A 27,855-nucleotide genomic window follows, 5' to 3' on the forward strand; every position below is an offset into this window, starting at 1 on the left:
TCAACAAGTATTAGAAGTCAGAGAGTCCTTAAGCACTTACCTGATGAATTATACAGGTGAGATAGTCTATCCCCATTTTCTAGAGAAGGTGTCTGAGATAGATACGACTTCATTTAGACAGAGGTACTATGTGGTAAAATGAAAACTAAAATGGAGATTACCAAATTGATTTTTTTCCCCCCAAAACCATTGACACCAACTTTTAGGAGCCAAAAAAAACGTGTTCGTAATATAATATAGTAGTTAACAGCATTGATACTGAAATTGCTCTTTAACCCACAAATCCTTTGAATGCAAATATATTCTTAAATCAATATATCAATATTAACCTAGGCTGGCAATAAAATATACAGCCCAAATCCTGTAGGAAATGTTTTTGTGAGACCTGGATCCTTGGTTAGTACTTCTGTCAGCCTCTAATTGAATATTATTTCTGAAGTCCTCTACTATATCAAATTCCCAGTTTTTAGAACATTTATAGGCAACAAAGTCAAAGTTATTTTCATATGTAGACATTGAATGAACTTGAGAGAGGATTAATGATTCTAGGATACTGAGAGGTTGCTTCCAAAAAGAATGACCTACTTTTTTGAACTATGTGTATATGTGCATATGTGTGTATTGATATACCCCAAAGTAACTAAATTACTGCCTTCAGTTTATGTCGTTTTAAATCATTTGTTCTCAATGATGGCTGCACGTAAGAATCACTTGTGGGGCTTTAAAATTTTTCATGCTCAGGATGGTGTTGAGACCAATTAAATAAGAATCTGTGGGAATGGGACCTGGATATCAGTATTCGTTAAAGTTAGTGATTCCAGTATTCGTCCAGAGTTGGATGAATTCATACAGAGAACCACTGTATTAAAAGTAGCCAAACAATGTGATTTGAAGTATAAATAGAGCATGGCCTCAAATTTTTATAGTGAGAATTCAATATATGTTGGCATAGTACTTCTAGTTACCATAATAAATGGAGTGCTTGGGGACTGTCTTCAGGAACTAGATGTGGTAATGGTGGGATTTTTGTTTTCCCTTCTGTATTTAAATTGCTTTCTCCTGCTAGTTTGTCTGTATTACTTATTTCTTTGATCCAGAAATTACATCTGGTGATCAGTGGCCAAGTACACTCATTGACTTTTTTCTTTTGACATAATATAGTATACTTCAGGAGGATGAAGAAGCCAAAGTAATAGAGAAGTAACTAAAGCAGTATATGTTTATGGAAATCTACAGAACTAAAGAAAATGAGCATGAACTGGTGAACTAATTACTTATCTTAGAATGAATGTTTTTCTTCAACAGAAATAAAAGATTTTGCAAGAATAAAACAGGAATTCAATGGTGAAAGGACACAAAATGGGGCGCCTGGGTGGCTCAGTGGGTTAAGCCGCTGCCTTCAGCTCAGGTCATGATCTCAGGGTCCTGGGATCGAGTCCCGCATCGGGCTCTCTGCTCAGCAGGGAGCCTGCTTCCTCCTCTCTGCCTGCCACTCACCTGCTTGTGATCTCTCTCTGTCAAATAAATAAATAAAATCTTTAAAAAAAAAAAAAAGAAAGGACACAAAACTTTGAGGTGAACATTTCATGTACAAAGGAAAGAGCAAGTACTTTACTTGTATGATTGAGATCCCATCATATTTGGTCATAAATCACTGAGGGTCCCTAAGCCTTGAGGACTGTTGGAATCTGGCAGATGTCTTTACGAAAATTTTGTTGTTTAACGTACTTAATTAGCTCCATGTTGTGTTTTTCTTTTCTGGAACTTAATTATCATAGAATGTTTTCTCTTTAAAATAGTAAATTTGGGGGGGATAATTTAAATGTTTAGTGGAGTCTCATTAATAGTTATTTTTTAAAGACTGAATTTTGGTATTTTATAAAGATGTGTTGGTTTTTCTTTTGTGACTTTTTTTTTTTTAAGAGTTTATGTATTTTGTTAGTAATCTCTACACCCAATATGGGGCTCGAACTCACAACCCTGAGACTAAAAGTTGCATGCTCTTCTGAATGAGCCAACTACGCACCCCTCTTTTGTGACTTCTTGTTTTACAAGACCAATAAGACATTTTGTGAGAAAACATCTAGCCACAACCTCAGTGCTAAACTATTCAGTATTAAATTGTTCCTCTTATCTTCCACCGAATTGTTTTTTGTATACATTTTGAGGTACCCTGCCTATAGAGGTCATAAATACAAAGCTCTGTTTCTTTTTTGTGTTTTAAAAATGGCTAGTGTTACTTCCTTTTCTAGACTAGGTTTTAGTGTACCAGGTACTCCTCTAGGTTGGAGTGTGTTTTCAGCAGATACAGGGAAGAAAATAGTGTCTGTCTTTATTGATCTGATTTTTTTTTTTTCTGACCAACTCATCATATGTTTAGTTCTGTCATTTGTACGCAGTTAGATAATAGGAATATACAATGGTCTACTCACTCGCATTTACAGAATGAGGACAGGTTTAGACTCTGGATTAAAAAGTCAACATTTCATCTGAAGGCTAGGTAAGTGTCTAATCTCTGAGGAAAGCATTCACTTATATTTAATTTCCATAATTCCTCCTAGAACTAAATGTACTGGTGTGCCTGGGTGGCGCAGTTGATTGGGCATCTGCCTTCAGCTCAGGTCATGATCTCAAGGTCTTAGGATTGAGCTCAGAATCGGGCTCCCTGCTCAGTGGGGTCTGCTTCTCCTTCCTCTGCCACTAACCCCTCGCTCGTGCTCACTCTCTCTCAAATAAATAAATAAAGTCTTTAAAAAAATAAAATGAAATGTACTGATATTCTTGTGTAATTTTGGCTAATGAACAGTAAGTACCTGCTAAAACCGGTGATTAATAATCAACTTAGGGGCTCCTGGGTGGCTCAGTGGGTTAAACCTCTGCCTTCGGCTCAGGTCATGATCTCAGGGTCCTGGGATCGAGCCCCACATCGGGCTCTCTGCTCAGCAAAGAGCCTGCTTCCCACTCTCTCTCCGCCTGTCTTTCTGCCTACTTGTGATCTCTCTCTGTCAAATAAATAAATCAAATCTTTTAAAAAATAATCAATTTAATTTTTTGGAGAATTCGCATTTATTGAGTAATTGTGATATAACGTGGAATTTCTGAATTCCAAATAAATTTCACTTTACAAACATTTGTTACTTTTTAGTACCAACAGCCTCAAATTGACCTGACAAGGAAGGACAACCTCCACTCCCTGGCCCTTCAGTCTGCTTAATAATAAGTCATTTTCCTCTTCTGTGACTCTTCTAGGGGATAGCCTACTATTCTCCTTCCTGTACAGTTTGGGCAAACTAACTGGTGATAGTAGTGTCAATGAAGCAGTCCACACAACTAGAGGGACAATTTTCAGTGGGAGAGTCTAGGCGATTCCCTGGCTTCTCCACACGTTTATCCCAGCATAGCTCCAAGATGTGATACACCTGTGCAGTGAACTGCAGGTGCCTTCTGTTTGGCTGCCCCCAGGTGCTGCAGCTCCACTTCATCTGCCTCCCCCAGGTCTGCCATTATCCTCCTTAAGCTTATTATTACTATTTAGCAGCTGAGCTCTGTTATGCTCCACTGTATTTTCACCAGCTTGAGCAGTGCCACCACAGCTCCCTGCTTTGTGTCATAGGAAAAGAAACAAAGATTAAAACATACACACATTCTCTGACATGCCCTTTCTCACTTATATACATATGTACATACCTACACTTTATGTGTGTGTTTATAAATATATGGAGAAATATAAGGATGGGGCATCTGGGCGTCCAACTCTTGATTTCAGTTCACATCATGATCTCGGGGTCATGGGATCAAGCCCCACTTGGTGCTCCACGCTTGCTGTGGAGTCTGCTTGAGATTCTCTCCCGCTCCCTCTGCTGCTTCCCCTGCTCATGCTCAATACATCCATCCATACATACATAAAATTTTTTTAAAAAGTGAAATATAAGGATAGAATACAGAGAATAAATAAAATGCCATTGTTTTTATCAGTGCTCAGTCACCATTTTAAGATCATATTGCCTTATTCCAAAAATCTACCAAGGGGAGCTTAGATATCTCATTTGATTATATAAGCTGTAATGGTTGGCCTATTTCTGATAATTCTTGTATTTAAGCTTGTTTTCACTCTTAGCAATGTAATAAAGAATAACTTCTGTAGAATTTAGTGTTGGTATAAACAAACCACTCTTCATCACTAGGGATTGATTAAATCAGTTTAGAATGCATTTTTTCAAATAAATTTTTCATTTTATATTTTATATCAGGTTTAGAACATGGAGTTTATTTAAACTTTAGTTCTGAATGGACCAACCCTTTTTTGTATCTCTAAGGTATGTTTCATAATAGTTTGTGTTCTAAAGTTGTGGTCCTGAATTTAAGTTCCAAGGTTTCATTTATATAAGACAATGTCTAGAGTCTGTAACCACAAAGAAAAGAAAAAGAATAAAAATTTTATCTCCCTTGAAAGCCTTTGTGATTTTTACTGAGTTCACATTTGCTGAAAAACAAACATGGAGATCCAAAACTTAATATTTAAATTCTGACTACCTCTGAATTAGCTGTTTACAAAAAATACCTTGTACAGAAGGAAATGTTTACCAAAACAGGAAAAAAGATGCAAAAAAAGCTTTTAACATTTTAAATTAAAATGGACAGTTACATAACAGAGAATAGGTTATAGTTAATGGGGGGAAATGTAAGTTTAAAGTGGTCATCTAGTTACAGAAGATTAAGATCAGAATTATTCAGTAGCTAATAATTTACCAGTTGAAAAGTAGACATTTTGAGTATGTTTTATATATTCTTATTGTGTAATAAGTGGTATTTTATATTTTTGATGTGTTAAATATTTGCTCTATTATTAATGTAGTACTTGGTTTTCTTAGCCAAGTCGCTGTTTAAAAATTTATATAATGTTTTGCATTTATTTTGGTCTTAAGTAATACCTTTTTGAGATTGCATTGAGGTTGAGATTGACCAATGAGCAGTATTTGTCATACTTGAGTTCTCTTTCCTTTGAAACACTTGTCCTTCTAGGATACCATATTTGCCTGATTTTCCTCTTAGCTATCTAGTCTGCTCTTTCCTTTCCCCTTTTTAGATATCTTTTGCTGGCTCCTTCCATTTTCCTAACATGTAAAAGTTGGAGTGTCCCTGGCCTCAAGTCCTTGGTCCTCTTTTCTTCTTAGGTACAACACACTTCCTAGGTTATCTCACCCATTTTCATGCATTTAAATACCATCTATATGCTGACAGCTCTTGAATTATATCTCCAAACTAGATTTTTCCCCTAACTTCCAGATACATATTTATGACATACTTGAGAATTCTACTTAAATATGAAAAGGTATGTAGTTCCCTGTACAAAGTTCTCCATATGCCTTCTAAACCGATTCCTTCTTCATTTTTTCATCTCAGTTAGTGACACCTCCATTCTTCCAATATATATCCTTTCTTTTTCTCACACCCACATCTAGTCCATCATCAAATCCTGCTAGCTTTAATTTTAAAATATGGTTTAAATTGTATTATTTCTCACTAACACCCCACCCCACTATTCTGTTCAGGTCACCAACACTTCTCTCTTAGATGGTAACAACATCCTCCCAGCTGGTCTATTTGCATCTGCTCTTTAACTTAGTCTCAACCCCCAGTAGTCTATCAACAGGGTATCTCTCTTAAATTGTAAGTCACATCATGTATTTATAGCTTGTATGTCACTAATGGCTTCCTATCTCAATCAGATTAATAGCTAGCTCTTTCCCTTACTCACTCTTCTCTAACTAGACCCAATGGCCTTCTTACCAATTTGTGGAACATGTCAAACATGCTCCTTTTTAGGGTCTGTGTATTTGCTCGTTCTTTTCTCTGGATTGATCTTCCCTCTGATTTCTACATTAATAGCTTTTCCACTTTTCTGACATCTTTTTTTTTTTTCTTTCTAATTCACCTTCTCCATATGCTCTCACTGTCCATCTTTCTAAAAGTTCAGTCCTCCATTACCTGCTTTATTTTTTAAAACTTAATTGAGATATAATATCCATATATAATCTATATCCATTTGAAGTGTCTGATTTGATTAATTTTGGCTGGTGTATACACTTGTGAAATTACCACTTAGTCAAGAGGCAGAATGTGTCCATCAGCCCTCAGAAATTTCCCTGTGCCCCTTCATAATCGGTCCCTCCCTCTACCCCAATTCCTAGGCAACCAGTAACATACCTTTTGTTATCATAGATTAGTTTTTTTTGTGTGTTTTTCCTTCCTGCCACTTACTGTAACTACCATACTGTATATTTTATTTACTAATCTTGCCTGTGCTCCACATCACCATATAAGGGGAAAGGATTTTTTTTTTTAAATTTATTTATTTATTTGACAGAGAGAGATCACAAGGAGGTAGAGAGGCAGGCAGAGAGAGAGAGGAGAAAGCAGGCTCCCCACCAAGCAGAGAGCCCGATGCGGGACTCGATCCCAGGGCCCTGAGATCATGACCTGAGCTGAAGGCAGAGGCTTAACCCACTGAGCCACCCAGGCGCCCAAGGGGAAAGGATTTTTAATGTTTTGTTCACTGACATATCCTCAAGGTCTAGGATGCTGTCTGGCACATGATGTTCAGTATTCAGTAAATATTAGTTGAATGAATAAATGAATCACCGAATTCAGTATTTACTAAGCACCTACAATGTGTCAGACTCTGTAGAGGTGTTGGGGAAATGTCAGTGAACAACACAGACAAATCCTTTATCTTACAGAGCTGACAGAAGAAAAAAACCAGCAGTGATTAATGTAAGGAAGTATATCAGAAACTGAAGAACCTTACCAAAGCTTGGAGTTAGGGAAGGCAGTTGTGAGCAGGTAACATTTGCATTTGATTTCTCTGACAACTTCAGCTCTCCTATTAGAGCTGAGAGTCATGAACTAAGAAAAGTTGGTACAGGCAGTACAGATTCTTTAGAGTTCATGAACATACCCCTTGCATTTAACAGGTAGGTACGACCTTTGGTAGGGTTTAGTACAGGTTCCTGATGATTGTCATTTCTTTTTTTATCACATCCTACATGCTGGTTTTCCAGTTTCGCAACCCACAAGCAGTACGAAATAGCAAGAAGTAAATTGGCAGAAAAATTATTGCAAGCAAAAGCAAGACTCTTAGTGCACTGGTCTTAGCATCACTGAGTATCAGACTCACCCAGGGATCTTTAAAAAATTATGGCTGCCAGATCCCACCTCACAGTAAAGGGCTACTGCTTTAGCTTGAGTGAGGAAAGGCTTTCTAAGGAGGCAGGCTGATTTAGAGGTGGAAAATGCAGAGGAAGCAAAAGGCAAGAAATTGGTTTTGGTAAGAAATTTGGATTTTTATTTTAAGTGGAATAGAAAACAATTAGAAGGTTCCAAACAAAGGAATGATGCAATGGGATTTATGTTTTTGTTGAATCACTTTGACTCATGTATGAAGGATGAATTATAGTATAGTCCAGAGCGAAGCCGTGATACCAAGGACCCCCCCCCATCACTGATGTTGTGATTGTTTTTTTGCACATTAAAAGCAATTCTCTTTTTTGTTTCCAAATCTCTGTGTGATAATATGTAGGGATCTCAGGGTGAAAACAAAGCAAAAACCAAAGCACTCCATCCTTCATTATGTTAGCAAGGCTAAGTATCCAGAATGAACAAAGCCAAAATTAATACTCCACGTCCAAATGGGTTATGTAGATCTCTGATAATCTCCATTCCACATTTCCACCTCTGTTCCACAATTTCGACAGTTGTCTTCCTTTTTAAAGTTCATTGTAGCATGTTTCAAAATTTGTCAAGCCCAGGGATAACTAATAAAAATCAGTATTGTTCCTCCATCCCCCCCAAAAATTAAAGTCAGGAGAACACTTGGAGCTATTGTAGTGGTTCAGGTGAGATGATATTAGCAGAGCAGATAGAAATAATTTTAACAGTCAAGGTGGAAGGATGTGAGCAGGCAGAAGAAATGTTTTGACTGTAGATGGGTTGCTTTGAGGTAAGTTAGAAGGCATGTGGAAAAAAGAAAATGAGGAATTTGAGGTAACTCTGGATTTTTTGCATGAATATGTTAGTATAAGTAGATGAACTCAGTCTTTAATAATCTTATTGCTAAGTTGACCATCCAGTACACAAGTTGAGCTTTTTGATAGCTATGATTAGCCCTTTGATTTAGAAAAAAATAAATTAAAAGTAATGATTTAATATTCATCAGTTAAGAAAATGCTATTTGTTCTGAAGTAATTTTATTTTTAAACTCCAGATTTATAAAGAGATGCATTTGAGATTACTGAGCTTAAATTTTTCCTAATAGGCTTTAAAAGAAATCATTGTTTCTTATGATGTACCCTTTTCTGTATGTATATTATACTTTAATAAAATGATTTAGAGAGGGAGAGAGAGATCTGAGTGTTTGTCTTTGTAAGCTCATTGACCCTGTGAGAATGGGGCTTTGGCAGTGCTGAAATCCTCAGCTTCTGACTAGTAGCCTGCCAACAGACAGCCTCTGGTGTTGGACTTCTTTCAGCTTGTTGCTGTTCAGACTCTCTGGTTCTATTCTTGTGGACAGATGGGGTGCTTGAAAGGAAGCCAGGAAACCAAGCCTTACTAGGACTTGGAAATAATTTTTAGATTTTAGTTCTTTGTACTGAACTCAGAGTGACAGTATATCCTTCTCAGCAATGTTGAAACTGCTTGTGTTTGGCTAGTATTTGTGTATTGGCTGGTTGGCTGTGGGCTTCATTCCATGTATGCCACTGCTCTACTGCCAAGATGAATGTAGAAGGCCTCTGGTCCAAACTTATTCTTAGTTCTTGTTTTTTTATTGTGTAAAATATATGTAACATAGACATTATCATTTAACCATTTTTAGTGTAGAGTTCAGTGATATTAAGCACATTCACAGTGTTGTGTGACCATCACTACTAATCCCAAACAGAATACTGTATCCATTAAATAATAATTCCCCATTCCTACCTCTCTCTGGCCCTTAGTAACTTCTATTTACTTTCTGTATCTATGAATTTCCCTATTCTGGGTACCTCGTATAAGTGGAATCATGCAATATTTGCCCTTTTGTGTCTGGCTTATTTTGCTTAGAATAGTATCTTAAGATTCATCCATGTCATAGCAAGTGTCAGAATTTCATTCCTTTTTAAGGCTGAATTATATTCCATTGTATGTATTGTCAGATTTCATTTATCCATTAATATATTGATAGACATTTGAGTTGTTTCCACCTTTTGGCTATTGTGCATCATGTTACTGTGGACATGGATGTACAAAATTGGTTTGAATCCCTGTTTGTAATTCTTTTGGGTGTATACCTAGGAACGGAATTTTTGGATCATATGGTAATTCTGTGTTTACATTTTTGAAGAACTACCAAACTGTTTTCCACAGTGGCTGCACCATTTTACATTCTTTCTAGTAATGCATGAGTATTCCAAATTTTGCACATCCTTGTCAACACTCCCTTCTTTCCTTCCTTCCTCCCTCCCTCCCGTCCTTCTTCTTTCCTTCTTCCACTTTACTTCTTTCTTTTTTTTTTTTTAAATAAAGTTTATTTATTTATTTGACAGAGAGAGAGCAAGAGGGGGAACACAGATGGGGGTGTGGGTGGGAGAGGGAGAAGCAGGCTTCCCGCTGAGCAGGGTGTCTGATGTGGGGCTTGATCCCAGGACCCTGGGATCATGACCTGTGCTGAAGGCAGATGCTTAACAACTGAGCCCATCCAGGCACCCCACTTTCCTTCTTTCTTTTAATCAATTGCCATCTATGCACGGGTGGCTCAGTTAGTTAAGCATCCGACTCTTGCTTACTACTCAGGTCATGATCTCAGGGTCTTGAGGCCAGGCTCTGTGTTGGGCATGGAGGCTACATAAGATTCTCTCTCTCCCTCTGCCCCTTCCCCCACCCACACCTGCTCGCATGCTCTCTCTCTGTCTCTCTCAAAACTATAAATAAGTAAATAAATAGCCATCCAAATGGGTGTGAAGTGGTATTGTGATTTCGATACCCTAATGATTAGTGATGTTGAGCATCTTTGCATATGCTTATGGGTCATTTGTAGATTTTTGGAGAAATAGCCATTCAAGACATATGCCCATTTTTAACCTGTTTTTTGTTGTTGCTTTTGGTGTTATTGAGTTGTAGGAGTTCTGTATGTATTCCGGGTACCAATCCCTTAGAGATACATGATTTGCGAATATTCTCTCACATTCAGTTGGTTTCCTTTTCACTTTTTAGATGTACAAAATTTTTAATTTTAATGTAGTCCTATTTATCTTTTTTTTCCTTTTGTTCCCTGTGCTTTTGGTTTCTTATCTAAGAAATCATTCATTGTCAAATCCAATGTCATTGAACTTTTTCCCCTGTATTTTTGTCTAAGAGTTTTCCAGTTTTAGCTCTTATATTTAGGTCTTTGATCCATTTTGAGTTAATTTTTATAAATGGTATAAGGCCATTCTTAGCACTTTTGAGTGGATTTTTATAAAACAATTTCTTAAATGGGGAAGGAGAAAGTGGGACTTTTGAACTTGAAAGCTAAGTTTCAGGTTTCTGATTTTTCTAAACTTTCCTGATAGCTCTATGTGTAATTAATTAAAGAGAACTTAGTAGTATCACCCAAAATGCAGGTAGCAATAAATGAGTGGTAGTCACTAGGAACCAGCTCAGAATAACTGCTGAATAAGTTCCACTGCCTGTTTATTGCCAGGGTTATTAATGTAAGTAGATTAGAGGAAGTCAAAAACAAAGGAAGTATATCTAAAATTTTTTTTTTAAGATTTTATTTATTTATTTGACAGAGAGAGAGATCACAAGTAGGCAGAGAGGCAGGCAGAAAGGGGGAAGCAGGCTCCCTGCTGAGCGAGAGCCCAATGCGGGGCTCGATCCCAGGACCCTGAGATCATGACCTGAGCCGAAGGCAGAGGCTTAACCCACTGAGCCACCCAGGCGCCCCAAAATTTTAATAAGTCATTTAATAGTATTATGGGTACAGTAGAGAAGCATGAACTGAATTATGATGATAAAGCTAGTGAGTACATAGCTAAGTGAGTGGTCACATCCAAACAGTATTGATCACAAAATGAATTTGATTTGTCATCCTGTGATATCGCCCCCTCATACACTCTCTTAGTTTAAAGAGAACAGCTTAGTTGTCCAAGTTGTCCATTTTCTTTAGGCTTCCGTGCTCAATCACTTGTTTGTATTATATAGTCCTGCTAAGAAGGACTGTGTTTTCTGTACATGCATATCCTTTTCTGTTGCTGCTTGGAATGTTCTTTATCCACTCCCCATTTTCACTTAGTAAAATCTCTCTTCCTCACAGTCTGTAATACTGAATACCTCTGTTTTGAGTTTCTCTCCAGTTATGTCAACTGGCTCTGATAATCTGAATTCTCAGGATATTTTGAACTTGTCTTTAGTATTTGATACAACTTAGATTTAAAAGACAAAACAAAGCACCTATATTACTGTCTAATTTAATTAAGCAAAAAAGGAGGTTAGTGGATTATGTACTTAGGAAGCCCAAACATGGTTCCTGGCTTTAGGTATCTCTTGGCTTTGTTCACGTCATTCTGTAAACAAGCTTACTCCCCATAGAGGTAAGATAATGGTTATCAGTCCCAGATTCATCTTTTCAGCTTAGGAATACCAGGGGAAGATTTGTTTCTTTCTTCCCAATATATGTGTGTTGTTTAAAGACTGATCCTTATTTTTCCTGGTTAGGTCACATGGCTACCCATGGAGAAGCCATTCTTACAGGAATTAGGGTATTTTAAGCTTGTAGTATTTGTCCAGCTTTGTCCAGCTCTTTGACCAAAGGCAAGGTAAGGTGTAGGTTGACAGCTTTTAGTATATGGAATAGGTGAGGAGTGTTTGCCAAAGGAATTAGGCATTCTGAACAAGCAAAATCAATGTATGTCTGCTACAGTGTCTTGTTAGATTATACCTTTGATAAATTTTTGAGTGAATTAAGGGAGAGGATCCACATATTAGTTATCTACTGCTATTTAACAAATTACCCCTAAAATTAAGGTCATAAAAACAACAAGCATTTATTATCTCACATAGGAGTTGGGATAGGAATTTGGGAGGAACTTAGTTAAGTGATTCTAGCTCAGGGTTCCTGTTGAGTTGCACTGGATATTGGACAAAGCTATAGCTACCCCGAGGATTGGGGCTGGAGGATATGCCTCCGTGTTCACTCATGTGGCTGTTGAAAGAGGCTTCAGATCACTTTTGGTTGTTGGCCATAGAATGACATAGCAACTGGTTTCCTCCCTGGTGAGTGATCCAAGAAAGAAAAAGCAAGCAGGAAGTCACAGTGCCTTGTATGACTTAGTCACTGACTTGTACACCATCACTTCTGCTTTAAAAAAAAAAAAAAAGTGTATGTCATAGTTTATTTTTGCTGGGAAATAAAGAGGAATGGAACAGTATAACAAGTATGGAATTAATCAATTTAGCTTTTGTTGGTTTGTTGTTATGTTTTAATATTCATCCATTTAGCAAATGTCTACTAAGGCTTAATGTAAGAATAGTAATTGCTATTAGTTAATATACTCTCATCATGCTCTAAGCACTGTTCTGTGTGTTGATTCATTCAGCCCTCTTACCAGCCTCTGCAATAGGTATGATTTTGGGTGAAGGGGGTGGGAAGGTTATAGATTAACTTTATTTTTTTAATAATTTTAGATTTATACTGAAGTTGTAGAGATAGTACAGTGAGTTCCCTTATTCTCTTGTCTTCATCCAGCTTTCCCTGTTAATATTTTGTATTACCATGGTACATTTGTAAAAGTAACAAACTAATACTGGCCTATTGCTACTAATTAAACTACAGATTTTATTTGTATTTCACCAGTTTTTCCATTAATGTTCTCTTTCTGTTCCAGGATCCAATTCAGGGTACCACTAAGTTGCTGACTAAACTACCTAAATGCATTTGGTTGTTATATCTCCCTAATTTCCTCTGGTCTGTGTTAGTCTCTCATCTTTCCTTATTTTTCAGGACGATACAGTCTTGAAGCAGAGGGGCTAGATACCCTGTAGAATGTCCCCCAATCTGGGCTTGTCTGTTTTTTTTCTTATGGTTAGACTGAACTTACAGGTTCTGGGAAAGATTGCAACAGAGGTGAAGGGCCTTTCTCATCACACCATATTAGAGGATACGAGCAATCCACATGACCTGACTGTTGATGTTAACTGTCATCACATCTTAAGATAGTGTTTACCAAGTTTTTCCATTGTAAAGTTAACCATTTCTCTCTTTTCCTACTCTGTCCTTTGGAAGTAACTTTTTTTTTATTATTGTTGGCACTGAATCACTAAGTCCAGCCCACCACACTCAAGGGGAAGGGGCCTATGCTCCACCTTTTGAAGGCAGTGTCAATGAATTTGTGAACATATTTTAAATCACTACAGTATATTCCTAGCCAAAATTATTGATGTTCCTCTCACATGTAAAATATACTTGTCCCCTTCCCAATATCCTGCAAGTCTCTCCTTTTAAATATTAGCTTATGGTCCAAAATATCATTATCTAAGTCAAGTCTAGGTTTGGATAAGGCATAGGTATAGGCCTCAGTCGGTGTAGTTCCTTAATTTCAGCTCCTTGAGTACATTACCTCTCAATCTGAGGATCTGTGAAACCAAAGAGGCAAATTGTCTGTTCCTTACACATTCAGAATACAGTGGTCAGGCCAGACAGTCTAAGATAACCCCAATAGGCTGTCTTGTTCAAAAAAAGGGAAAATGTCATAAAGGTGCCATTACTTCATACCACTTCTGAAATTCCACTAGACACAAGTTAGTAGTTCTTTGATTAGAATTAGAAGTCTGGGAATTTTTCCATGGCTCTTAGCTTTGTCTTCTGGGCTTTTGGTTCTGCACTTTGGGTTGTCCTTCCTTTTCTGTGAAAGGTAGCCTGTTTATTTACAGTTATGTAGTTTCTTCTGCCCATTTCCTCGCTGCAGATGTTTGGAAGTCTAAAGGACTCTTCGTTTTAGTCCAAATAAGCAGTGTTTCTGCTCGTATAATTCTCTTAAAAACTTTATGGATCTTCTATAAATTCTTATTTGAGCTCACTCCATTAGTTAGAAGTCACACTTAACAAATCTCTGTAAGATAATCCATTTTCTATCTTAGGACTCTACTAAGGGACAGTGGCTTTTAGCTTGTTGGAAGCTCTAGTGTTTGATTAAAAGAATTTGTGAATTGTACTTTAAAAATCTTTAAAGGCCTTTGTTTAACTGAATAGTACTCAGAAGCACCACCTCAGAGCTTTCTGAAGTATGACAAAGAATTTTATAGCTACATTCTCAACCTTATCTTTTAGACTGTGTTTTTTTGGCAATTCCTTGGATTTGAATTTTGCTTGGAAGCCATTTCTTATTTTAATATTTTTTGCATCTAGAGAGACTGAGAATCTTCAAAACCAGCAAATTGTGGCTACTTTTTTGCTGAACTGTTCTTGCCGATTTTTATTAGGAATTCAGAAATCTGTGTCTGGGTTTCAGTGGTATAGGCTTGGCAAAAGGAGAGGTCTGGAAATTATGAGCATTTTTTTAGTGGTCATTGAATTCAAGAGAGTACTGAGGAACAGAAGGTAGGCCAAGAGCAGAACTTTGAGAAATGTGGACCTTTAATGGACACATGAATAAAGACTGTGAGGGAGGTAAAGTTGGAGGGGGTCAGTGATAGATTAGAGAAATGAAGAGTATAGGATTGGAGAAGTATTGATAATGGCATGGCCTTCGTTATTTTACATGCTGGATTTGGTGGAAAAATTTTCTGTTTCCTCTTAAACTATTGTTGTTGTTGTTATTATTATAATGCTATGTTAGTCACCATACAGTACATCATCATTTCTTGATGTAGTAGTGTTCCATGATTCATTGTTTGTTCATAACACCCGGTGCTCCATGCAATACGTACCCTCCTTTTTTTTAGTATATGTGCTGCCGAAGGAAGCACAATACTTGTCCCCCTTAATATTCATCATTGGGCTAACGCATCTCCCCCACCCCCAACCAAAACCCTCAGTTTCTCGGAGTCTATAGTCTCTCATGGTTCATCTCCATGATATTCCTTATGTTCCACAAATAAGCGAAACCATATGATAATTGACTTTTTCTGCTTGACTTATTTCACTTAGCGTAATCTCCTCCAGTCCCATCCATGCTGAAGTACAAGCTGGGTATTCATCTTTTCTGATGGCTGAGTAACAGTCCATTGTATGTATGGACCACATCTCCTTTATCCATTTGTTTGTTGAAAGGCATCTCTGCTCTTCCCACAGTTTGGCTATTGTGGACATTGCTGCTATGAACATTCATATTAACTCTTTGAGTCACAGAGATTAATACCTTTTATATCCTAAAGTTTATAACATTAGCCTTTCTATTAAAGTGAAAAATAAAAACACAGACACAACTTTGGTTCTTTACAGTTTACCTAGTTTTTCTTCTGTTATTCATGTTGTGATGTCACACCTAAGAATCCATTGCCAAATCTGTGCCACAAAGTTATATTTCTTTTTTTTTTTTTTTAAGAGATTTTCAGAGAAAGTGAGAGAGGGAACACAAGCAGGGAGAGTGGAAGAGCGAGAAGCAGGCTTCCTGCCCAACAGGGAGCCCAATGCGGGAGTCTATCCCAGGACCCTGGGATCATGACCTGAGCTGAAGGCAGGAGCCCCACAAATATATACTTCTGTTTAACTCTTACAGTTAGGTCCTTGATCATTTGAGTTAATTTAGTATATGGAATAAAGTAGGGTTTGAGTGAATTTTTCTTTTTGACATCTATTTTAGGTAAAGGAACCCCAACCTGTGAATGTGTAAGTTTTTTTTATACATGGAGTACAGGCAGTGTCTATTTCAGGGTGTAGGTGTTTATTAATTTTTTTCTATAATGTAGTTTTTAATTCTTCTGTGGGTCCCTAAGAAAGTTGTTAAAGGTAGTTCTTGAAATTTGTTTTTGCCTTTTTTTTTTTTTTCGCCTTTTGAATTTTGATTGTGAAGGAGGATGGTCCTAGAAAGTATAAGTCAGATATTCTGGGATCAGTTTTCTACTATTATTTACCAGTGCTTCCTTTCCCTTCACATGATATGGGACAGAGTGTCCTTGGTGAACAAATGATGAGGGTAAAGTATTTCTAGCAGTATATTTAGCCCTTATCTTTGGAATGCTTTATTCAAGTTCCCAGTTTTTATTTGCTTTTAACACCGGAGTAGAGGATACTTAACATAATTCTTGTAAATATATACTTTGCACCCCCCTGCTCTGATAGAAGACAAATAAAATAAAAATTAGAAACTGAAATGACATAGTCACATAAAAAAAGATAAACTTCTCTGTGAACCTGAAATGGAATCAGAGCAAAGTGATGAGTGGGGCTAAAGCCATGCATCTTTTGATCTCCATTGTAAATGCTGGTAGCTGATGGTTTGATTTCTGTGTAGTCAAGGGAAGTAGATGCACTTCATGAGCACCATTTATGTGAAGTTTTGAAAAATATCTAGATCACTTAAAAATATTCATAGGAATGTTAAACAAAATTCAGAGTAGTAGGTACCTGAAGAATAGAGAGGAAAATGAGACAAGGGAGGGGGAAAAAATGTGGTGGCTTTAATGTGTAAACTTTATTACTTAAAAAACATGAGTTTTGTGTGTCTTGTGGGGGTGAAGTGGTACTCATAGGATTTTAGCCTAAGAAAACATACTGAGATTCAACAAATATTAATGTAAATATTTATGAAAATTATGTGGTAGAAAATTAGAAACAGCTGAATGTACATTAATAGAGGAGTGAATGGGCCAGTGAGGAAAAATAAAGGAATAGCCATATAAATGGTTATACCACAAATAAATACTCTAAGCATTAAAAAAATTAATGTTTTTATGAATTATTTAATGAACAAGTATTTAGAATTTTTTATTAGAAAATATGTGCAAAATAATGTTCAATATGGGGGAAAAAGCAAGATAGATAACTATATACATAGTATAATCAAAGTTAAAATTTTTGTTCTGGTAAAATGCACATAACAAAATTTAACCATTAGTGACATTTTAGAACATTAACAGTGTTATGCAACCATCATAGTATAAATTTTATAAATACATTTGTACTTGAACAGGGAAAAATTACCAGAATACACAAAAAATGTTCTAGAAGATTATTTTTGGGTGAGGAGATACCTGTGTTTTTTATTCTTCATCATATTTTTTTGTATTTTTGTGGTGAAAATGCTTTGTTTTCCTATTCCTTAAAGGTCATTCTAAGCTTAAATAATAATGCTTATTTCTCTTATTTTTAATTTTTTTTATTTTTTAAAGAATTTATTTATTTATTTGAGAGAGAGAGGGAACACAAAGAGAGAGAACATAATTGGGGAAAGGGGCAAAGGGAGAGGAAAAAGCAGACCCCCACCCCCACCCCCGCAGCAGGGAGTCCAATGTGGAGCTCAATCCTGTGACCCTGGGAACATGACCTGAGCTGAATGCAGATGCTTAACTGACTGAACCACCCAGGTGCCCCTTATTTCTCTTATTTTTAATCACTTTAAGAAAGTGGATATTTTCATTTTGTTTTATTAAAATGTTGCAGAAAAGGCTAGAGGGCTCAAATAATTTGTTTTTGGCTTGTGTCCAAGAAAATGCTTTACTGCATTAGGTTAATAATAAGCAGAAAGGTTAATTGAGAAGTTCAGTGAGATTTGGGATTAGACTTTGATAGAACATTTCAGATTTTTTTTCTTGGATGTTGGACAACATTCTAAGAAGTTAAGATTACTCTTTCATTGAGTTTTCAAATTTATTAATACTTGTGATATATATGTTTATGTATAAAATACTAATAAATATTTTAATACTTCTTGGTCATAAAATGCTCTCCCTATATGTTTTGTATTATAATTAGCAGTATTTAGGTGATGAGCTTGTGGAAGAAATCTTTGCACTGTTTTTGGATTTAAATCTGCTGGAGACAGTAGTTTATTTTACTTGCAGTCTGCACAAAGAAAAGCCAGACCTACAATCTTTTTCAAATAAAGGGAATGCCTACAAATTTTAAATTACAAACCTAGTGAATTTCCTTATAGAGTATGTGATTGTACTTTATACATAAGTAAATACATAGATCCTTTGCTGTTGATGGTTACAAGATAGTTACAAAACAGCTTGAGTAGGAATTTTGTATTGAATCTTTTGGGAAGAACCTTGAAGTTTTATTTTCTGTGTATGTCAGAGTATCTTCTTCAGGGCCTGTCAGCTCTATATCAACACAGTATTTTGAAAATTTAGAATATTTACTATATTTACTATAATATTCTTTTCTACCCAAACTTATATAATACCACTCTGACGTGGTATTATTCTCTTCCTATCAATGAAGTTCTTTTCTCCCAGTTTTATTGAAATATTGACTTAATTTAAGGTGTCATCATGATGATTGATACCCATATGTATTGTAAAATGATTATCCCAATAAGGTTAGTGAATACCTCTACTCCCCATAATTACCTTTTTGGGTGTATATGGTGATAATACTCAAGATATACTCTCTCTTAGTAACTTTTGAGTCTATAGTACATTATGTTGTATATACTTTATTCACCATGCTGTACTTTAGATCCCTAGAATTTACTTATCTTGTAGCTGGAAGTTTGTACCCTTTGACAAACATCTCTATTTCCCCTATCTCCCAAACAAAATTCTACTACTCCCTATTTTTATGAGTTTGGCTTTTTTAGATTCCTCATGTAAGTGAGAACATACAGAATTTTTTTTTCCTTTCTGACTTATTTTGCTTATTAGCATAATGCCCTCAAAGCCCATCCATGTTGCAAAAGGCAGGATTTCCTTCCTTTTTATGACTGTATAGTATTCCACTGTGTGTATGTATTTGTATGTACCATATTTTCCTCCTCTGTTCATCCATTAGTGGCACTTAGGTTGTTTCCATGTCTCGGCTGTTGTGCGTAATGTGGCAATGAACATGGGGGAGTAGGTATCTATCTCTTCAAGATAGTGGTTTCATTTCCTTCAGGTATATCCCCACTTCTATGAGATTGTTAGATCATGTGGTACTCCTATTTTTTTTTAAATTTTATTTTAATTTTTTATTTTTTATAAACATATAATATATTTTTATCCCCAGGGGTACAGGTCTGTGAATTGCCGGGTTTACACACTTCTCAGCACTCATCAAAGCACATACCCTCCCCCAATGTCCATAACCCAACCCCCCTCCCCCAACAACCCTCAGTTTGTTTTGTGAGGTTAAGAGTCACTTATGGTTTGTCTCCCTCCCAATCCCATCTTGTTTTTTTGAGGAACCTCTACTGTTTTCCAGTAGTGGCTCTATCAATTTATGTTCCTACCAACAGTGCACAAGGGTTCCCTTTTCTCTACAGCCTCTCCAACATCTGTCTCTTGTTTTTTTGTTTTTGTTTTTGTTTTTTTTAATAATAGCCATTCTAACAGGTGTGAGGTGATAGATACCTCATTATGGCTTAATTTGCACTTCCCTGATGATTGGTGATTTTGAGCATCTTTTGATGCACCTGTTGGCCATCTGTGGAAAAATATCTGTTTAGATTTTCTGCGTATTTTTTAAATGGATTGTTTGGGTCCTTTTTTGGGGGGGGCTATTGATTTGTATGAATTCCTTATATATTTTGGATACTAACCTTCTATCAGAGAGATGGCTTGTAAATATTTTCTCTCATTCTGTAGATTGCCATTTCATTTTGTTTATTGTTGGAAGCTTTTAACTTTGATATGGTCCCACTTGTTTGTTCATTCAGTCAAGGTTAAAAAATCCAAAATAATTGGCACACATGGGCATTTAACAGGAAGCAGTCATTAATGCTGTTATATAGTCTCTTAAGCAACCTAGAATTTTCCTGTTTCCTGTGGAATTTCTTTTTTTTTAAAGATTTTATTTATTTATTTGACAGAGAGACATCACAAGTAGGCAGAGAGGCAGAGGCAGGCAGAGAGAGAAGGGGAAGCAGGCTCCCCACTGAGCAGAGAGCCCCATGCGGTGCTCGATCCCACGACCCTGAGATCATGAACTGAGCGGACGGCAGAGGCTTTAACCCACTGAGCCACCCAGATGCCCCTTTCCTGTGTACTCATTTTTATTTTTTAAAGATTTTATTTATTTATTTGACAGAGAGAAATCACAAGTAGATGGAGAGGCAGGCAGAGAGAGAGAGAGAGAGAAGCAGGCTCCCTGCTGAGCAGAGAGCCCGATGCGGGACTCGATCCCAGGTCCCTGAGATCATGACCTGAGCCGAAGGCAGCGGCTTAACCCACTGAGCCACCCAGGTGCCCCTTTCCTGTGTAATCTTGATGCGCTTTTTTGTTTTTTTTAATTCAACCCCAGGGAAGAAAGTAGAGGAGGGCACTAAGCCAATAAGCTTTAGAATATTATTTGCTATTTGGCAGATTAGCAAAAGCCCAGTATGGATGTTTTGTTCTTATCTTTCCTTTGCACATGGGGAAACTCAGGCATGAAGAAGTGAAGTAACTTGCCTAGGATCATACAGCTAGTAGAAGAGAGAACCAGAATTCAGACACGGGCCTGTTTGAGTCCAATCAGACTGTATGTTGTAACTCAACAATCCATTTAGCCTCCTGTTTCTTTGTGATCAGTTATCTTTCTCACTTTTAGTCATCCAGGACTGTCTTCTTTTGGAGGTAAACCTCACTGTTTGAGACCAAGGGCACTGTGTTCTCTAGGGAGATGATACTGTGAAAGACACAGGAGAATGTCACAGATCCTGACATTCCTGGATTTAAATTCTACCTCTGATCAGCCACCTGGTTGGCTCAGTTGGTTAAGTATCTGACTCTTGATTTCGGCTTAGGTCATGATCCAGGATTGTGAGCTTGAGCCCTGTGTCTGGCTCCACACTGGGAATGGAACCTGCTTAAAATTTTCTCTCTCTCTCTCCCTCCCTCTTTGTCTGTCTGTCTCTCCCCCTCACCCCCCCCCCAACAATCAATCTCTTCCACCTCTGATACTTAATAGCCAAGTCACAAAACCATTATGGCACATCTTTACAGTAATTTGATTTAATGAGTTGACTGTGTTATTACTAATCTTTAGAAGAACACAGGTACTTATTCCACTAAGAATGATTATTCCAGGGGAGCACCTAGCTGGCTTAGTCAGTAGAGCATGCATCTCTTGATCTTGTGAGATCAAGCCCCACGTTGGGCGTAGAGCTTACTTGAAAATATTAAGGGGTGCCTGGATAGCTCAGTTGGTTAAGCGTCCAACTCTTGATTTCAGCTCAAATTCTGTAAAACTTCTGATCTGTAGTTCTCATTCTGTAAAAATCATGATCTCATGATTGTGAGATTGAGCCCCATCAAGCTTAGTGCTCAGTGTGGAGTCTGCCTGAGATTCTCCCTCTGCCCCTCCCCCAACTTATGCTTTCTCTTTCTCATGTAAATAAATAAAATCTGAAAAAAGAATGATTTTTTTTTTAAAGTAACATACCCTGTATGAGGTTGTCTTCACTCATATATATCAAGTAAAAGTTAAAGGCAACATGGAAGTACCTCCTTTAGAACCATGTAGAACTTGCTTTGCCTATTTTGGAAACATTTAAATCTGTAGCATAATTTGGAACAGAAAAGAACATCAATATTTTCAAGTTCTATGCCGTAGTCTAAAAATGTGTAGTAATAGCAATTAAGTTAATTTCCTAATTTTGATAGTCCATGTTAGTCTCTTTCGGGCATTAAAGGAAACAGCAGAGTGGGAAATCCTCTTCAGCTTAGAATAGTTTACCTTGGAGGTCTAATGGCCATTCCAGAGTACTCATAAAGAACAGAGTGTGAATTGAGAGTTACTAGGGACAATTATGCAGCTCAGATGACTTCATTGATTATGGCTTTCTAGAAGAATCTTTGCAGAGGAAGGTTTCCAGCATCATCACTCTGTCTTTAAGTTTCTGCACAGGTGTGCAGTAAAGTCTTATTTTTCCAGTGGGAAGGGCAGGAAAGGGAAGTCATTTTCTTTTTTTAAAAAAAGATTTTATTTTTTTGAGAGAGAAAGAGCATGAACAGGGGGAGAGGCAGAGGGAGATGGAGAAGCAGGCTTCCCACTGAGCAGGGAGCCCAGTGCAGGGCTCAATTCCAGGACCCCGAGATCATGACCTGAGCCAAAGGCAGCCATTTAATGGAGCCACCCAGGTGCCCTGGAAGTCATTTCCTGAGAGAAGAGAGATGATCTCTTTCTCTGAACTTTTGTAGAGGCTTGATCTCCAGTTTTGACACACTTTAAGATATGGTAATAATTTAGCAAAACATTACTTTTTAAAAAAGTAACTTTTAGTGCTTTACCTAAACTATAAAGTGTTTATCTTTTATAATTCAAGAATCCAGTAGTTTCTTTAGCACCATTATTTTGATAGATTTTTTTTTCAATTGACTGACCAAGCTTTTTGGTTTTCATCAAAATCTTCAGGTGGATTATTTTGAAGCAAATTCCAGAAATCATTTATTCTGTAAAAATTTTATACACACACACACACATAACCACAACACCATTATGACATCTAAAAAAAAAATTAGCAATAGTATCTTACTAGGTATCTGGCCATTGTTAAGATTTTTCCAATTGTATAACTTTTTTTTAAGTTGTTTTGTTCTAGTCTATACATTACCTTTGGTTGATAATGATTTTTTAAAAAGATTTATTTACTTATTTATTTGAGGGATGCCTGGGTGGCTCAGTTAGTTAAGTGCCTGCCTTCTTTGGCTTAGCATGACCCCAGGGTCCTGGGATCTAGCGCTCCTTGCTCAGCAGAGTGCCTGCTTCTTCCTCTGCCTGCCACTCCCCTTGCTTTTTTTCCCTCCTAAAGATTTCATTTATTTATTTGACAGAGAGAGAGAAAGAGCACATAAATAGGCAGAGCTGTAAGAAGACAGAGAGGGAGAAGCAAGCTCCCCACTGAGCAGGGAGCACGATGCAGGTCTGGATCCCAGGACCCTGGGATCATGACCTGAGCTGAAGGCAGCCACCTAACTTAACTGAGCGACCCCTCCCCCTGCTTAAAAAAAAAAGATTATTTATTTATTTATTTGAAAGAGAGGGACAGACAGAGAGAGGGAGAGAGTCCCAGGCAGACTCCACGCTAAGCATGGAGCCCAGCATGGGGCTTGATCTTATGACCCTGAGATCACAGCCTAAGCTGAAACCAAGAGGCAGTTGGTTAACCGACTGAGCCACCCAGGCCCCCAGCTGATTTGAGTTTTAAGTCTCTTTTACTCCGTAAACATAGATCCCTCTGTCTTGTTTTTTTCCCTTGTAATTTATTTGTTGAAGAAATTGGGTCTTTTGTCCTTTGAAGTCTCCCAAGTTCCAGATGTTGCTGATTGCGTTCCCATAAAGTTCTTAATCAGCATGTTTCTCTGACCTCTTTATTTCCTGTTAGACCTAGGGAAGGGTTTCACAGTCTCCATTCTTGCTATTGATTGTTGATGGATGGATGGATGGATGGATGGATGGATGGATGGATGGGTCATTTTTTGTTGTGGATAACTGTCCCTGGTCATTGTAGGATGATGTTTAACAGCATTGCTTGTCTCTAACCACTAGAAACTCCCTGGTTGGAACAACCAAAAATGTCTACTGACATTGCTTAATGTCCCCAGGGGCAAAAATTGCCCCCATGGAGAACCACTAATCTAAGAGGCTTGATCAGATTTAGGTTCAGTGTCTTGGGAAGAATTCTTCACCTGTGGTGGTGGTGTTTCCTCTCTTTTCTGAGCACCATTTTTTATCTTTTTTTGTTATATACATAGTCTTTTAACAGAACATATACTGAAAATATTCCCTGATGCGTTAGAAGCCTTAATTTTAACATTTGGTATTTATTTGAGCATATTATTTATTAATATCCAAAATATATTGTTTTGCCATTTATTTTGACCTTTAGAAAAAACCAGCGTATTTTACAAAACTCCAGGATTTCAGTGTATGTTTACAATTTATATATGCAGATGATTCTTTTTTTTTTTTCAGTATTATACCTTAACAAAGGACCAGTTATTCAAAAAGTATTCATGTGTAGTATCATTAGTTAGAATTCCAAATTATTAATAAAGGGGAGTATACAGGCTAAGTTTATCTTTGAGGTGTTATGAAATGTTTTTCTTGGTGTTTCATCTCCTGGCCATGTTGATCATTGCCTCACTACTCTTTCAGCTTTCTTAGCAATTGATCTTGGTTTCTTGACCTCATAACTGACTATCCCTTTCATCTTTTATAGCACTGAGAACTTGCTTGTTCCAGGAAAAAAATAAAAATTAAAAAAAAAAAAAGCATCATGTTCATCTCATTATCTGCCTCTGTTTGCCTTTATCTTTTCTCTAAGGATCTGTACTCAGTCTGGCCCCACACCTGCCAACCCCAGCTTTGATTGGGTTGCCTTTGTTTTTGACTTCTTCTTCTTCTTCTTTTTTTTTTTTAACTACCCTTTGTAAATCCTTATAGTAGTTAGACACAACCAACCCTGATTCTAGGGAACAAGTCCTCTTAAAATAAAATATGATTAAGTCCTAAATGAATGCTGCTCTTTAATGAGTACTTTTTCTTTTTTAATCAAGTTTACCTGGAAAATTCAAATGCATCCAGTAGATACTGTTTCATATTTAATCCCTTAAGTACCAGATTCTATTATTAAAGATCTTAGATTATTTTTTAATCCCAATTGTTGACCTGACTGAAATATTTTAAGAAGCCTAATACTCAGGGCACCTGGGTGGCTCAGAGGGTTAAGCCTCTGCCTTTGACTCAGGTCATGGTCTCAGGTCCTGGGATTGAGCCCCGCATCGGTCTCTCTGCTCAGCAGGGAGCCTGCTTTTCTCTCTCTCTCTGCCTTCCTCTCTGCCTACTTGTGATCTCTGTCAAATAAATAAAATCTTTAAAAAGTTGGGGGGGGCACCTGGGTGGCTCAGTTGGTTAAGCGAGTGCCTTCGGCTCAGGTCATGATCCTGGAGTCTGCTTCTCCCTCTGAACTCTTCCCTCTCATGCTCTCTTTCACTCTCATTCTTTCTCTCTCTCTTTCAAATAAATAAATAAAATCTTAAAAAAAAAAAAAAAAAAAGAAAAGGAAGCATAATATTCACTGGTAAGGTAAAAACAAAAAAACACACAACTTATCCCTAAATGTGCTTCACCCTTGCAAGTTGTTGGTAATTAAAAATTTATTAATTTGTATCTGGTTTTTCATTTTTACAATAAGTTCATCCACTTTATGTTAAACTAAATTTATTTAGTTTATGTTAAACTAAATTTTATTTGGTTACTTATTTTAATGATACTACAGTTGTACTGAATTTTGTTTTTGAAGACCTTTATTTTATGATTTTTGATGGGTTTTAAAATAAAAATAGTTTTGTGTTCTGAGAAACAGAGTTTAATCTCTAGTAAATTATGAAGAAAGGGCTTAGATGGTGGGACTCCATCCTTCCTTAGTGATCATTTGACATAGACAGAAATTGCATTGCTTTAGCTTCCTTTAAATTTGCTTTTAAGAACATCTGCTATCACACTGACAACAGTCAATTATTGCTGCTGTGGAATGATCTTTTTTACTACATGTTTCATTTTCTCTTCAGTCTCCAGTGCCTGTATAGGCCCTTTGGTTTGTATTGACACCATCTAACACTTAGTTACATGTCCCTTTATAATTTGTAAGTTCTTCCACCATAGGGTTTCTTATTTCTCCTGTTAAATTTAGAATTTTTTAATTAAAAGAATTTTTTTAAGATTTTATTCATTTATTTAACCCATACAGAGAGAGAGAAAGAGACAGAGAGAGAGCGCACACAAGTAGGGGGAGTGGCAGAAGCAGGCAGAGAGCAGGGAGCCCCATGTAAGGCTTGATCCCAGGACCCTGTGATCATGACTTGAGCTGAAGGCAGATGCTTAACTGACTGAGCCACCTAGGCTCCCTAAATTTAAAATTTTTGAGCACAGGTATTGTCTGATGCATATCTTACACAGAACAGATAGAAAATACTCAGAATATGCTTTTGATTGATTGGCAGATAATTTAAAACTGCTTATAATATGCAGATTTTGTGAAATTGGTTTTAGGAAGAATTACTTCAAATTTGATTCCTCTAGAAACCATTGACTCATACTAGTAAAAGTGCTATATCTGCTTTCCAAAGCCCAAAGTACGTTCTTTGAAATTGAAAATTGTTTACTTTAGTGGAACCTAATAGGTTCATATAGACTTCCCCTTTTTGCTCTTTTTATATTGGTTTAGCCTCTTTAAAACAGGGCAGAAATAATTGTATATTACCTTAAATCTTTTTTTTTTTTTTTTTTTTTTTTAGATTCTTGGGTCATTTGTGACTTCTCTGTATTTAGTTTTTGTTCTTCTTTTGTTTGTTTTACTGACTTAATAAAAAAAGATATTAATATAGCAGGACCTGATTTTTACTTCCCTATTTCTTCAGAAACAAGAATTTCAGGTATAAGGACTAATTCACCAGAGGTGATGAGGAAACCATAGTTCTTAAATGATTTCTGCTGAGAGGATATGCTTTAGTTATACTTTTCACTTTTCTTTTGATTAGTAAACAAAGGCAAGTGTTGCATATTTTGGGGTGAGTGAAAATGCTGAATTAGGAGAGGGAAGAACAGAAAAATCTCTTTTTTTTTTTCCTTTCTTTAAAGATTTTATTTGATAGAGAGTGAAAGTGAGAGAGATCACAGAGGGAGAGAGAGAAGCAGGCTCGCTGCTGAGCAGAGAGCTCAATGCAGGGCTTGTCATGGCTTGGATCGAAGGCAGTTGCTTAACTGACTGAGCCACCCAGGTGCCCCTAAAAGTTACTTCTTAAAAAGAAGTGCTTTGCATAGTAAGGATTCAAATATTTGATTGTTTAGATTGCTCTACTCTCAAGTTGCTACATTTAGTTGTTAAATTTGAATCTTACATGGTCTGCTAGTGGATATAGAAGAGATCACGTTATAGGAGGGACACCCATAAAAGGGTGTGGCCACCCACCTCTAAGTTTTGATAAAAACTAAAGTTAGAGAGGTGCCTGGGTGGCTCCGTTGGTTAGGTGTCTGACTTAATTTCAGCTCAGGTCATAATTTCAGGATCATGGGAATGGGGCTGCGTCAGGCTCCACACTTAGCAGGGAGTCTCCTTGAGATTCTCTCTCCCCCTCAGCCTCTTGCTCTCTCTCTTAAATAAATAAATAAGTAAATCTTTAAAAAAAAAAAAAACCAAAACACTGAAGTTAGAAAATATACCGAAAGAGATTAAGAATTTAGAAATTCAGCCTGTTGGGGTGGAAATGTCAGGTGGGAGACTATGATTTAAGTTTGGCTTCCATTAATAGTCACGCTCAAATTATGTCAAAGTATAGACTATTTATTATAAGGGTACATGTGGACTGAAACTGAGCCTTGTTAGCCCCAGGATTGCTCCAGGATTCAAATCTCTTTTTGACCCTCTATTTTTTCTTCTATTTCTGTCTCTTTCTTTTCTTCTCCTTTCTTTATGGATACTCTCTCTGCATATTCAGTCCATTCTCCTCTCTCTTTGGACTGGCTGCTTTTGCTTGCTCCATCATAGCTGTCATATGTATAATTCTTGTCTTTTCCAGCCCATCTCCCTTTTATAACCTCTTAGTTTAACCTTCCACTAGTAACAAATTCTCCTTCAATATTTCCCATGTTTCCAGATGTTCTGAGCTCATCTCATCAGTTTTTAAATTTATTTATTTTTTTAAAGATTTTATTTATTTATTTGACAGACAGAGATCACAAGTAGGCAGAGAGGCAAGCAGAGAGAGAGGAGG

The 27,855-nt window shown here is 37.0% G+C and overlaps 1 protein-coding gene and 1 pseudogene across 3 annotated transcripts in view; one reads left to right on the forward strand and one right to left on the reverse strand.

Moving 5' to 3' along the window:
- The window catches only part of COMMD1 (copper metabolism domain containing 1), a 210,302-nt gene that overhangs the window by 106,571 nt on the left and 75,876 nt on the right, over positions 1 to 27,855 (forward strand). The gene's annotated exons all lie outside the window — the stretch shown is intronic.
- Positions 3,163 to 3,521, reverse strand: LOC116596324 (annotated as a pseudogene).

Source organism: Mustela erminea, chromosome 7 (assembly GCF_009829155.1).
Source record: "Mustela erminea isolate mMusErm1 chromosome 7, mMusErm1.Pri, whole genome shotgun sequence".
Lineage (NCBI taxonomy): Eukaryota > Metazoa > Chordata > Mammalia > Carnivora > Mustelidae > Mustela > Mustela erminea.